The following is a 15,382-nucleotide window of genomic DNA, read 5'->3' on the forward strand; positions in this document are numbered from 1 at the left end:
AATTAGAAACCTGAAATGCAGAAAAAGCAACCTCAAAGGCAAAATTTAATTTTGAGCTAAAAAAGGAAAAGGAGAAAAAGTTGTTTCACCTACCGCTTGTCCACATCTGACCTTTCACTGAAATCACATCTCTTCTATAAGCCCATCTTTTAAAATCTCAGCCCAAACTGGACCTCTTCCTTTTATAATCTGCAGAATTAACATGTTAATATGCTCCACCAATATTTTAATCCAGGGGTTGTTATTCATGGTGCACTTCAGAATCACCTGTGGAGTTTACAAAATGCAAAGTGTCAGGCTCCCACATCACGAACTTATTCAGTCAAGGCAGGAACAGTCTAGCATCTGTATTTTTAAAACACAACATACATAACACACTCCCAGTTAAGAACAACTGTTCGATTTACACTAGACAATTTGGATCTTATAATGACACAATTTATTTGCGTGTTTATATGATCATATCCCCAAGTGAACTGTAATCGTCTTTTAGGTAAGGCACAAATGTATTTCCTTGGTTCTCTGCGACACATAAAACTTATTCTGCACTAGTAAGAATTTTCACACTTTTTGTTTGAAAAAAATAAAAAAGAATTTCCTTTCAATGACATCTGTATAATATTATCATATATGTTTTTCTATTCATATTCTTTAAATAGTTGTAGAACAAATTTGATCATGAACAAACATGATTTATTCATGTTAACTTAATACTGTTTTTCAGAAAGATTCCTCCCAATTCCTAGAGAGTTTCAGAGAAGAATGCTGTTTCTAGCACAGTGCAGTGAAACTTACCTTGATTCAAATCCAAATTCTCTTCTCATTTGTCCTACAGTGAGGAGAAAAACAAAAGATAAAAGTTTTAAAGCACATGCCGTTAGTAAATTCAATGCCTTGCATGATAGCTAATATAATATGAGGTGTTAGGGAAGTCTCTTTGCCCCTGAGAACTTCCTCAGCATCAGCTTTCTTGCTGACATCCTGATAATCAGTTACTCCAGAGATGTCTCATCTAGTCATACAACATCAGGTGGACAGGTGGAGAGGCCTGCTGAAATAACTAATCCCACAGTCCTCGTTTTTAACTGCTGAACCAATTTAGCTAATAGCTAAAGCAATTTATACTTAAAAAAAAAAAGCTTTATTATTTATTATTGGTCCACTGCATAGGAGAGGGCTTCAGGGTGCTTATAGAATGGCTAGTAGTTTTGGGAAGAGGCCCAGGTAAAAGCCAGACACCAGGGGAATGCAGCGGGACCCCCAAAGGCCTGTGGGCTCCAAAGGCTCCTAGTGGAGCTTGAGGATGAGCCTTTCCAAGAGACACTCGCCCAGCCCAGGCTGGGGGCGGGCCAGCCTGCGGGGTGAGCCAGGTGTGGCCCATCTTCTTGGTGAGTTTCACCTGCTCCCCCAGGAAGTGGTTCTCCCAGAAGTCAGAGCTGAGGGCCTGTGGGTGGAGCCCAGGGCCTGTATCTTCAAAAGGGTCTGGCTCAGGCTCCTCACCAGGGTCAGGGCAGCTGCTATGACGTCCTGAGTTTTGCCCATTCATCTTGGGAGGGCTTCAGCGCATCCTGGAGGAGGAGAATGCGACCACCATGCTGGTTTTGCAACGTTAAGAGGCTCAGTACTTCTTCTCTGCCCACACCCTCGGGAGCCACATCTTCGTGGTGGAAACTGACGCCCGGAGAGAGGTAGGTGTGGGGCCCGCAGAGGCTGTTGACCCGGCGGTTGACAGCAGCCTCCACCTCGGTGGGGTAATTTTGATGAATTTGGGAGCTCATGGTTGTTACTCAATAAGGAGTTAAGGCAGAAAAAACAGTAACGGTGTGTTGGCTGGTCTCAGAGGTGCTTCTGAAGGTGGTGATTGGATAATGCCCAGGAGAGTGGCCAGAGGCTGGAAGAAGGGGCGTCCCTGGTCTGTTCTGTCTGAACACTGTGTGTTGAAGTCAGAGACAGAACTGGGACCTCAGGACGCTCCAATTTATACACTTTTGTGGGGTTCAAGTGTTCTGCCTTGCAGAGCTGTTTTAAAGGTCAGTGAGAGAATACAGGGAACCCCAAATACAGTGCCAGGCATAAACTAGTCACTTAAATCATTGTTATTATCATTAAAGCAGTAGTAGTGAAAGTAGTAAGAATGTCCGTTGACTTCTAGTTTAGTTAGGTGCTCTTTGCTTGCCTCTTAAAATGCACAGTAGTTATTAAAACATAGCTATAATAAGTAGGAGGAATGACAAAGTCGGTGTTGTGTTGGTCGGTGTGGTTCAGTTGGTTGGCGTGAAATCTCATACACCCAGAGTTTGCAGGTTCATTTCTGGATCAGGGCGCTTGCCTAGGTTTCAGGTTTGATCTCTGACCATGCATGGAAAAGGCAACTGATCAGTGTTTCTCACAATGATGTTTCTCTCTCTCCCCCTGTTCCTCCCTCCCTCTCCCTTTTCCCCTTTCCGGTATCAATAAACATGTCCTCAGGCGAGGATTAAAAAAAGTGAAGAACAACCATACCCGGTTATTGTTGACAAGGAAACAGGAAGGCAGTATATCATCCTCAGGCATATGTTGTTATGGAGTCAGACCTTCATTGGATTCAGATTTTCTCACTGTGAGAGTAGCACAGAGCTCTCCTCCATCTCTTTGTTTCTTTAACTGTAAAATGGGGAGAATAAAATACCTCTCTAATTGGGTTATTGTGAAGAAGTTATTATACATGAAAGCATTTCAAAGTCTGACGAAGAGCAAGCTTCCCATAAAGGTTATTTTATTATTATTAACACTTCATTATTATTTATAGATATGGTTACCATAATTTGTCATGCATACTGGGGACACATCCGAGAGTGAATGGTAGTGCTATAAATACCTGTGCTGGGACAGCAGGCATAATAAACCAGAATGCATGGTCACCTTATCTGCAATATATTTTCTAGCTGAAAGCAAGTTCCCCAGGGAGTATTATATTGTGCACGGGAATTTATATGGGACTTTTCGGAAAGATGTTATGTATGGGTCAGATTCAACACGGGCAGAAAAGCATGGCGCGCCTCCATCAAAACTTCTCTGGGGCCCAACCGGTTCGGCTCAGTGGATAGAGTGTCAGCCTGCGGACTGAAGGGTCCCAGGTTCTATTCTGGTCAAGGGCATGTACCTTGTTTTTTCAGGCACATCTCCAGTAGGGGGTGTGCAGGAGGTAGCTGATCCATGTTTCTCATCAATGTTTCTAACTCTCTATCCCTCCCCCTTCTTCTCTGTAAAATTAATAAAATATATTTAAAAACAATCAATCAAACAACAACATCAAAAGAACTCCTCTGGGATAAAATAGACGGAGGCCTGGTGTCTGATGTTCATACCTCAGCTGACGTCTCTCCCAAGGTCTCTCTGATAAGGTCCTGGGAAATGAGCTTCCATTCAACATTTTTAAATTTTAATATTTTCAAGAGAAGCTTTCTGATATATCTCACACAGTTCCCTCCCTGCCTCATTAAACAAACACATATATTGTAATGTATTCTCTCTGAGTAAGTCCTTTTAAAATAAAAGTGCGAATAAAGAAGAAAACAGAAACTTCTCTTCTGAACTACCTCTACCCTTGACCACTCAGCCAGCGGTACATTTATCGCTCCTTTTGTTTTAGAACAAATTAGAATTTTAGGAGGGAACAAATAATCACAGTCCTAGGCTGGCCCATTCTGCTCCATTCCACCCCATTTCATTCTACAAACAGTTATTGGAAGGCCACTATTCATCAGCTGAAACTGAACTTTCCCTCTAATACACGGAGGTGATATTAGGAAGGACAATGACAATAACTCTTCAGACCAGGCCTCCAGAAAGATCCATTCAGGTATGGCGGGTGACATTTACTCCCCTCAGGAACACCGTGCCTCCCGCCTATCAGAAATCATGTGAATATTTATCACATTCTCTCAACTACACATATACTTTCTTATTCATGGATTTTAGTTTCAGCTTTTACTCTGTAATACAGAAATGCATAGCCTTAAGCTCTGGTGCTATAAGGCATACAAAACCACGTGCATTTGAGAGTCAATGCACTACTGCTGGGTTGCTACAGCTTGGAATTAAACGGAAAGCCTCTCACATGTTTGACGTTAATTTCATGTCCTATTTGGTTTCCATCAGGTGCAAAGAGCTGCTTAATCCATTTAAGCATTTCTTTTCAGGCCCCTAATGAAGTGTTCTGCTCGTGTCTTGTAAGTCAAGTGCATACATGACATCACAAATGGTTTATATTCTACGAGGGGACTCACCCCCATGGTTAAAATCTTGGACCCTCCAAACATTCAGTGTCCAATTTATTCTAGCCTTTCGTTTTTCTATCGCACATCTTCACCTATGGTCCCAGATGAGCAGAACAACTGTAAAGCATTATGCAATTACACATATAGGCATCTATAAGGCATTCCCATAAGGGACATCAATTCGGCTCATGGCAAATTTAACCACAGGAGCAGCTGTCAAACATACTCAAAACAAAATAAATTATCCATCCAACCTCTTGTACTTAAGTGCTTTTTATATTCTGTGTTTTAGAAAAACAGTTTAGCTTTAAGCAGCATTCAAGCTAGGATCAGGCTCTCCTGAGGAAGTTTTTTATGAGATTGAATGAAGATAATGACAACCATTAGTCATCGCATTAGCATGAGGCATGAGGCACACTACAATATTTATAAGCAGCTAAGCCATGACAGTAAAATTATGACATCCTATAACGCGGGCTGGCTTTTGACAGCAGCTGACTGCTATTTTGTAAAGTGGAACTGGTCTACGTCTGGTAGTAGTATATTTAATGGCATGCTCATCATAAGACCTAATTGTTTTCCACCACAGGGTACGGAACTTTATGTCCTCTATCAACCAAAAACAAATAGTCATACTGCTTAATGGCTATTCAATTAATGTTTATGTGCTACTTTTACACCCTGAATTATTTGATGAACAAACTCTGAGAAGCTATTTGAGAACTAAGTTTCACGAAACTTCTACTCTCATTAAAAATCCCCAGGTTTTTACAATATCTCAAACTATCAGCTAGGGAATACAGACCAGACATTGATATTTAAAAATCTTCTACACTCCCATAAGAATGACAGAAAAATCAAACTTTGGAAGGAAATGATCGATGTAGGTTGAGCCTTGCCGCATTCAAATTGAAGATCAAAACGGGGTTAAAATAGAAATAACCTGGTCAGACTAAGTCGAAAGGTGAGGCTTGATTTATTATACTAGAAATGCTCAGCTTTTGTTCCAATTGCTTTTTTGGCTTATAACTCCACACCTATTGATATTTCTACTTTCCTTATATAAGACCTAGCACAGTAGTAGGTGACTATATAAATTCAACACCTTCCTTTGGTAGAAGTTTTGTAGAATTACTGAAAATATATTTTTGCTGGAAGACTACCATTTTTTTAATTTATGAAAGAAAAAAAATGATTTCTGTTTTTTATAGTTATTTGAATATGCAGAAATATATTTATTGGCTCTTTTTCATTCTAATATAAGAGATCTGATGTCTCCAACAGGTAGGCAATTAATAGTATCCCTTATTGTTCCATGTTAGTTGGCACCATTGGACAAAGAAAAAAAGTCAGGAAGGGAGGAAGGACGAGAGGAAAGGAAAGGAAAAGAAAGGAAGGGGAAGGGGAAAGAAAGGGGAAGGGGAAGGGAAAAGAGAAGGGGAAGGGAAAAGAGAAGGGGAAGGGAAAGGTAAAAGGAGAGAAAGACCACAAGAACCGAGGGAATGAGAGATAGTATTCATTTCATTTTAAAAATTAAGGCTACTTTCACACCATGCATGGTATTTATAAGTGCTGATGTATATATTTTAGTGGAACTGTGGCTGTCCTCTTCTCCTTGTCCTATGGTTTAACATATCAACTTGACATTCATAAAAGGGGACAAATGAGATAGCAAGCTTAAGAAATGCCAAACATTCTTGACAACTTTCCACTAAGAGTACAACTAAGAAATGACAAACTTATCACCTAGTTGGTTCAAATTTAAAGCTAACTGTTTTTGAATGTAAGCCAATAAACTTTTCATATTTTAGTTTATTTAGTATTTCTTTTTTTTAAATATTTTATTGTTGACAGTACTCTCTCTTTTCTCTCTCTATCTCATATTCCTTAAACACAATTTCACTGAAATGTATGTAGTTGGACTGATTTGAATTTGATTAGTTTAGCATTTGTATTAGTTTTATTACTTGTATTAAATAGAGGTGGCTCTATGGTTTATAACACATTAAGAAACATTTTAGCAGAGCAATTGACTTTTATTATAATTTTAAGTGCATTGTTGCTTGACATTAACACCAAATTCATTGCACCTTAACTGGATTTTTTTTCTAATTCTACATATTGTTAAATACTAATTAATGTTCTATTTAATGTCTAGTCTAGTTTTGAAGCTACTGAGCAATTAATATGTGACATATAATTTTGAACATGTTTGATGGGCATTTGGTAGATGACCTGATTAGGAATGAAATAATAAATCCTTAATTTTAATTCCAACTAGAAACCTATATAGTATGTTTCTACATTTATTTTATAGCTGAATTTCATATGTCAAAAATTAGAATAGTGGAAAATATTTTAGGATATTAAATATGGGGAATAGGCCTTAGGTGTTATTATGTTAATACCAGAGACCTGATGTATGAAATTCATGCAAGAGTAGACCTTCCCCCACTGCTGGCACCAACTTCTCTCTGGCACCCAGGACCTGGGCTTTCCTCTGGCACCTGGGACCCAGGCTTCCCTTGCAGCCCTGGCTTTGTTTTGAAGGCCATCTGGAAGGGTGTCCAGTCTAATTAGCATATTATGCTTTTATTATGTATAGACTAGGGGCCCAGTATATGAATTCATGCACCTTGAAAGGAACTGTGAGCCAAGAGACTGCTGTGGGCAAAGGGGTGGGTCTTGGCTCACCCTCCGCAGTCCTTGGTCCCCTGTATGCTGGCAGCCCCACTCCTCTTGTCGCTGCTCCTATGCACTGGTGGCACTAGCCTCGCTCATACCCATCAACAGCATGGAGCAATAGGGGCCAGCTCCAACAGCGGGTGCAAGCAGAGTTGGTGCCATCAGTGGGTGTCAGTGGTGGCTGCTGCCCTGATCACCCCTCAGGAGCAGGGGGAGGTAAAGAGGCCCTCAGGGGTGATCAGAGCTGGCAGCTGCTTGCACCTGCTGATGGTGCTGAGCAATCAGGACCAGCGCTGGGCACTAGCAGTGGGTGCAAGTAGTGGCTCCATGCCAACAGCAGATGCAAGTGAGGCCATTGCCAGCAGCAGGAGTGAGCAGTGGCTGCTGCCCTGATCTCCCCTCAGGAGCACAGGGAGGTGGAGAAGCCCTTAGGGGTTATCAGGGCCAGCAGCTGTTGCTTGCACTGATGGCACCAAGCGATCAGGGCTGGTGCTGCCATGTTCCACATGTCCCCCTTGGGGGTCAGCACACATCATAGAGACTGTTTTTTTGGTTGTTCAGTTGTTCTGCCTTTTGTCTGTTTGCATATAAGGGTTTTATATATATAGATATGACATATTATACATCACTAATGTTAAATGTGGTCAGAACTATTGTATGATTCTTAAGTTCCTTTATGTCATATATTTTTTCTAGTAACTCCATTATAAAAGTCTATTTTAAATGATGAAAGGAATTACATCAATTATAAATAATGCTTATCATGAGAGTTAGCTAATTTTGGCAAATGTCCTATTTTAGATGATTAGTTCAATAGATAATACTTGTTTCTAAATGTGACCATTTTAAAGTGAGAAAAAGATAAACTTTCAAAACTGCCTAATCAATAGAATTAAAGGCTGGGTAAATATGTGATATGGAAAATATAAAATTTATACTAATTCCGTTAAAGTATGAAATAATAATCTTATTCATTTGCTTAAGTTCTGGTAAGATTTGAATCTTTTGAAGGGATAAGTATACATAGCATTAAATATATTATGAAACAGATATTCTATACAATGCAAGCAAGATCTTATTTTGTTTGCATATTTTAATCATAATGATCATTAATACCTTATTTTGTGCTCCAATAATTTGATTTTTAAAATGTAATTCCATCATTATATATAGTCGTTGACAATTTAATGGGCTGTACCTTGTTCTGAAGTTTCTGTTCCCAAATTCTATTTTAGCTATTTGCACATTATAAATGATTAATAATAAATGAAAACCTACTATACTTAGAAATCAATAGTCTGATAAGTTAAATGATTATATTTTTATATAGTCTATGGTCCTATTAAGAGTAAATATACTAGTTATATATACAGATTATTTGCCAGCTACAACTTGGTAAGTCTGTAAAACTGAATACAGCTGCAATATATTAATGTTAATCAGGGTTACTTTAAGAAATAAGGTATACTTCTACTTCAGTAATAATGAAGTCTAATTAGAAAAGAATAAAATCAGGTATTTATAATATTTTGATATTACTAAAAACCTATTTTTAGAAGAGAAGAAAATAATGCCCAATTTAATATTTAGCAAATATCATTATCAAATAATACATCATTAGAAATAAATGCATGCTCTATAAACAACTTGCAGCATATAAAAAAATCTTACTCTATTTTTCAGGGGGATTAACATGGTAGATATAATTAAAGTCATCTCTCATTTCTTCTGCATTTCTGACCCTTCTCTACATTGGGAGAGGGAGGCAGTATGAATGATCACATCACCAAATATTTGTATCTGTTATACTACTTGAAACTTAGTTTGTATATCTTACTTATATAATGAGCTCTAATGTTTTAATTAGTTACCTATGTTTAATTTTAAAAAGTACACTTTTTGATCTCAGAAGTTAACCAGAAACCTGTGTGGTTCTGAATACATCAGAACCTAAAATGTAGAGCAAGTTCAGCTATCTGACAGACCACAGGAGTAAGAATTCAGGACATCACGTCAAATTCAGGAATGAGGTGTGACCTGGAAACTAAGTAAGCCTAAGACTCTAATATGCTGCTTTTATGTTAGAGTAGCTAGCATATTTTTGGCATGGTGTAATGCAGCAGATTAATTGTAAAATCTGTGTTGAAATGCCATGCATTACTTCAACGGTGAGTTTGTGACATGTAGGTATTTCTGGGTACAAGCAATGCACTTCAATAATAAAGGTGAACAGAGATAAATTGAATCAAATAGAATCCTCCCAGACGACTACTCTCGCACAAAAAAAGCCTGTTTCTCCACTGCTAAATGAAATTGTTTAGGAAATTAAATCAAAGTCAACTGCTGATCTGTTTAATTTAGATTCAAATGTTCAGAGATCTTTTTCTCAAAATAGGGTGCTTGATTTAAAATTAGGAAATTGCAGTGACTTTTTTTGGCCTTTGCAAACTAAACCAAAATTAGACTTTGAAATTCACAGGGCATTTAAACATCTGATTTATTCAAAGGTTATAAAGTCCCCACCCCTTTTTTAAAGATGGAAGGGCTAATGTGAATATGAAAAAGTGATAGCCAAAGTTATGCTAATTTTTTTATCTAGTGCCAGAATAATTCACTTTTTTTTTTTCTTTTAAAGTTCTGCGAATCACAGATGCTAAAAAAATGGAGTGAGTGTTAAATTTGATGTATTATAAATAAAAATTGGAATGCTCCCAATAATTTCTTAATGTTTTATGCTTTAAATTCATTTTAATTTCTTCTTTTCCAGCTACATCAGAAAAAATATTACCCAAATTTAGTATATACTTGACATTTTGAATTCACTGTACACTTTTGTAATCATTAGGCTCTTGATTTTGAGTAATTAATTACATATGGATCTGATACCGGTAAGCTATTTTTAAAAAAATTATTCAACATCATGGTTCATCTTTAGAAGGTATATATATATATGTTAATTATTAAAGTTATGAATGTTGCTGAAACCGGTTTGGCTCAATGGATAGAGCGTCGGCTTGGGGACTGAAAGGTCCCGGCTTCGATTCTGGTCAAGGGCATGTACCTTGGTTGCAGGCATATCCCCAGTAGGGGGTGTGCAAGAGGCAGCTGACCGATGACTCTTTCTCATCGATGTTTCTAACTCTCTATCTCTCTCCATTCCTCTCTGTAGAAATCAATAAAATATATTTTTAAAAAATAAATTAAAAAAATGAAGTTATGAATGTTTATATATAGGTAAAGGTACATCTCAAAGCTTTTGGTTTACTTATAGAGTGTGTTTTATTAAAAGCTGTTTAATAATTACTACACATGGCAGTGTTCTCTCAGACAAATTTTATTTGTCTTTCACCACTGATGCTATTACTTACAAAAAAACCCAAGAAGATTAGTTATTTTGGAGAAGCTAATGTTCAGAACATGTCCTACCATTTAGAATTTAGGTGATTTTGGACAAATCTCTTAACCCTATGAAATTTTGTTTCCTTATCTTTAAAATGAGGGTTAGAGTCCAAATTGGTTTGGCTCAGTGGATAGAGTGTCAGCCTGCAGACTGAAGGGTCCCAGGTTAAGGGCATGTACCTTGGTTGCAGGCACATCCCCGATAGGGGGTGTGCAGGAGGCAGCTGATCGATGCTTCTCTCTCATCGATGTTTCTAACTCTCTATCCCTCTCCCTTCCTCTCTGTAAAAAAATGAGTAAAATATATTAGAAGTAAATAAATAAATAAATAAATAAAATGAGGGTTAGAAAATTTGCCCTGCTTTCTTCATAGAGCTGTTGTGATAATTCAAACAATATTACCTTCAAAGTTTTTAAGATATCAAGACATAGATAGGTATCTAGATATACATATATAAGTATGTACATATGTCATGTATAATATTAGTATTTTACATAAAAATGATATACTATTTATATTATAAATAGTACATAAGAAATATAGGATTAGAAAAAGATGGAGGCAAATTAATATATATTCATTTATATTTGATAAATGGCTCCCATAAATCTGGATCTCTATTCTAGTGAAGATAAAAAAGTTAAGCTATTTTTAAGGAGGGCTCTAATTTTTGGTCTTTAGAAGATAAAGTATGGGTGTTCCTTTCTAAACATTTCTTAAACATACTTATTTTTAAAATATATTTTAATTGATTTTGGAGAAGAAGGGAGAGGAAGAGAAAGACAGAAACATCTATGATGTCAGAGAGTAATTGGTTAGCTTCATCCTGCACATTCCACACTGGGGATCAAGCCTGCAACCTGGGCATGTGAACCTTGACTGGCAATCGAACCTTGACCTCCTACTTCATAGTCGATGCTCAACCACTGAGCCACACAGGAAAAGCTCTGGAACATCTTTAAACCAAGATGCTGCACTTGATGACAGGCTTCCTCATGTATAGCTAGCAATGTGTTTAGTTCAGCAAACTAATTGCCATCCACTATTATTTTAACTGAAAATTATCATGAGGTCACTTTCTTTTAAATCCATTTCACTTAGTCCGAAGTGATCATTTCTAGTTTCATTTGCAGATTAAAGTGTTTTCACCAGTGATATAATGAAGTGGTAGAATTAGAGGTGGAAAACTATAAGGATTCAGTAAGTCATTTGAATATTACTTAAAATACACTGATACTTGGAATTACATCCTGTGAGAATTAATAAACCTCTCCTACTTCTGAGCAATCAAATCGATTCATCACCAAGTTTTGTTCATTAGTAATTGACCTTTTATAATATCTTACGTTACATATCTTCTCAAGATACTAAATATATCAATAGCAAATAAATAATTCTTATTGAAAACCTTGAATAATTAATGCTTCCAGCATTACTATTTTTACTCACAGTATATAGCATGCCAAAATACAGGATTTTTCAACTATAACTGGGACAGTATCTCTCAAACATCAATATAAGATGTACAGTAATTTATAAATTTCTAAAAGCACAATTTGAATTAACATACACTCTGAGAAGCTGGTGTAAATATTTATTTTTTTTTTACCCAATGCTGGACACATAGAAATTTTAAAATGGTAAAAACATCTGCTGGTGGAAGTGAAGGGAAAATGCAATGGTCTCTGAAAGTGATTGTTCTGAGACAGACAATAGAAGTTCTAGATATATTCAATAGTGGAATGTTCTGTGTTTGTGGTAAAAAGAAAGCATGTTTTTTAATTTTTTAAAGTTACTGCCTTATTGATAAGTTGCACATTATAGTGATTTAAGATAATTTTTAGACCTCAGGACATTATGTTCCTTGAAGGCTATTCGGGGTGGTCTATCTTTTCTTTTCATGTTACCTATTCCACTTATAATGGATCTTTCTCAGCCTTTCCACTACATTCCTTTTTCTTCTAAATTTAATTCTTTCTTATTCTCATGGTCACCTTCATTCTGGTATAATAAAGTATAAAATACATTTCAATAGTGTGGATTGTCTATAGGACAAGAGATAGTAAAGGAAAAGTACTTTTATTTTTGCAATCACACAGATTGGGATAAATCAACACAATAGAGAATGCCATTAGTAAAGAAAAAGCAACATTGGATATTTTCCTATAAATGTATTTTTATAATTTTTCATTTTTCATTTAAGTTTTTGCTATTTTGGATTTCTGAACCTCCATGAAGGCTAAATTAGATACACATAGCTTCTATTTAATCAATGATAAGATGGGCAAATAAACCCTCACAGGCACAACATACAGAGTTGTGAGTTATTATACAAGACTCACTTTTAAATAATCCAAGGTAAAAAAATATTCTGAATATTTTGGCTATGTATGTTGACATGTTTAAAATTTTATCATCAGACTTTAAAGTTAGTACTTATCTTGGAAATATTCAGAGTAAGAGAATTTCTTTGAATTCCTCTTTATTAGCTTGAAAAATGAGTTACACATACACAGTTTGGTCTCCTCTCAAATTAGTTGGTTCTAAAACTTATCATTGAAGTCAGAGGGAATAGTAGGGGCAGTCTGATTATGACTGCCTGGGTTTAGAGTCTACCCTACTGACCAGGGATGTGACCTGGGATGGGTTCTTTCTTTCCCAGGCTCAGCTTTGCCACTTAGAAAATGAGCATACCTTAGAATTTATAAAATAGGTTTTGGAAAAAATATATGAAGTCATTCTTACAAATACTTAATACAAAACTTGACATGTATTATGCATTCCATTATTGCAAATTTCTGTTTCTTCACCTTATTATTGAAACTAGTATACCAAATTATTGATAGTCTCACTTTCACTTTTAGTGTGAACTATATATGCACAACATTATTATAAGATTATTATGTATGAGCATATGGTATACTGTTATGAAGATACACAATAGATGCTTACTAATAAATATAATGAGAAAAAATAAATTTTACAACTGTGTTCTAAAGCCTGTATTAGCTGAATATTTTAGTGAAGAATAATTAAAAAAATATTGTCTAAGTTGCAAATTGATTTGAGTAAATATGAATATTTTTTATGAGTGAAATAGCTTTTATTTTTATATTTGATACACACCATGAAGATATCTTAAAGTATAAAAAATTGTAGTCAAAGAAAAAATAATTTTGGGGAATAATATTAACTAAATTTGCAGAGCATATAAACACATCTCTGTGATTTTTCTTTACATACCTCACAATTCTATTAGTATGTGCTATTATCTCATTTTTTCCTATAAGAAAATTGAAGCTTGAAAAGTAAAGTAATTTTGTTTAGTCTCTAGAATGTGTAGTGTGGGTTATAGGTTCATATTGTAAGAGTACAGCTTTAATCCTCCACACACAAATCTGCCTCATAGAAATTGGTACCAGTTCACAAAGAAACAAAATTTGTCTCAGTTCTGCATCTATGTATACAGCAGAATCCCATTTCAGGTGAATAAAGGAATAACAGATGCTGTGGAATAGAAGGAAAGTGAGAGAAAGAAAATCAGGAATAATACACCAATATGTTAACAGAGTTAACCTTGAAGAGGAGGATTATAAACTTTTCATTTTTAGATTAAGTATTTACATTATACAGTCTAATTAAAAAAAATACACCCTGATTATGGATTACTTTTATAATAAAAAAGATACAATACACACACACACACACACACACACACACACACACACACACATACAGATGTTTAAAAAGAACCCATCCAAAAAAAAAAAAAATCCACACTAATTCACCAGCAATTCTGCCATAGACTAAGACAGTGGATGGCAAACTCATTAGTCCACAGAGCCAAATATCAATTGTACAACGATTGAAATTTCTTTTGAGAGCCAAATTTTTAAAACTTAAACTTCTTCTAATGCCACTTCTTCAAAATAGACTCACTCAGGCTGTGGTATTTTGTGGAAGAGCCACACTCAAGGGGCCAAAGAGCCACAGTTTGCTGACCATGGGCCTAAGATAACCATTATTTGTACATTAATTATTTACTTACTAGAAATGAAAAAAATTTTAAAGAACTTAAACCAATTTGCACTTTGGGGTTATCAGGTATGAAAGTATTCAGAGAAGTTTCTCAGGTAGATTATAGTATTACTTACTATAAAAAAAATATATATCCTAATATATATCCTAATATATTAAGAGCCAGGGTGTGTCACTACCTAAACATCTGGACAGATGACTAAACACTATGCTAGGGTCCTGGCCGGTGCTGCAGAAGTCAGTGCTGCATCCCAGGGACCCAAGGCGAGAGTCAGTCCTGGGTCCCGGCCACCCGTGGAACAAAGCCATGCTGCCATCGGACTGGCCTCTGGGTCCCTCCCCACACCCTCAGTCACGGGGAATAAGAGCCATGCTGTAATGGGACTGGACCCTACCTGAGGGTTTCTGGATTGTGAGAGCAAGCAGGCAGGGCTGAGAGACCTCCACTCTCCCCACCCCCACTCCCAAGTGCATGAATTTTCATGCACCAGGCCTCTAGTATATATAAAAGTCTAAGCGACTGAATGACTGAACAACCAGTCACTATGACTTGCACTGGCCACCAGGGGGAAGACACTCAGCACAGGAGCTTCCCTCTGGTGGTCAGTGTATTCAGCGAGCTTACAGAGTGGAGCCACAAGGTGTCTGGTCCAGGCTTGGGTTCCTCCTGAGACACCTGCTGCTTTGTGCACTACTACATTCCCCGAGGGGTCCCAGATTGAGAGAGGGTGCAGGCCAGGCTCAGGGACCCCACAGGTGCACAAAATCCATGCATTAGACCTCTAGTTGTCTTATAAGAAATCATAAAGCAGCATGCCTAATATTAGTTTCAAATAGCTATTGCTCAATTAATAAACAAATTTATATTCTTACTTCCCCCAATAGGAATGCTAAAATAAACAGTTTAAAAATTCAACATTAATTCATTGTGAAGATTATCTTTATGAAACGTAAATATAATCTTCCCAGTTTAAGGACATTTAAAATTGGCTTCCTTCCA

General features: G+C 36.6%; 1 protein-coding gene across 8 annotated transcripts in view; it reads right to left on the minus strand.

Annotated features, from left to right (window-relative positions):
• The window catches only part of KHDRBS2 (KH RNA binding domain containing, signal transduction associated 2), a 522,833-nt gene that overhangs the window by 25,926 nt on the left and 481,525 nt on the right, over positions 1–15,382 (minus strand). For 3 of the 8 annotated variants that reach the window (XR_014795559.1, XR_014795560.1, XR_014795561.1), the window contains exons 11-13: positions 2,503–2,643; positions 796–829; positions 94–267 (exon numbers count right to left, since the gene is read on the minus strand). The gene's annotated coding sequence lies outside the window, so the exon portion shown is untranslated. Of the gene's footprint in view, positions 1–89; positions 268–795; positions 830–1,939; positions 2,350–2,502; positions 2,644–13,811; positions 13,852–15,007; positions 15,173–15,382 lie in introns of those variants that run through there. The other 5 variants (XR_014795564.1, XR_014795565.1, XR_014795562.1 and 2 more) reach the window with 4 other exon arrangements.

The sequence above is a fragment of the Pipistrellus hanaki genome, assembly GCF_964339955.1.
Source record: "Pipistrellus hanaki genome assembly, chromosome: 7".
Lineage (NCBI taxonomy): Eukaryota > Metazoa > Chordata > Mammalia > Chiroptera > Vespertilionidae > Pipistrellus > Pipistrellus hanaki.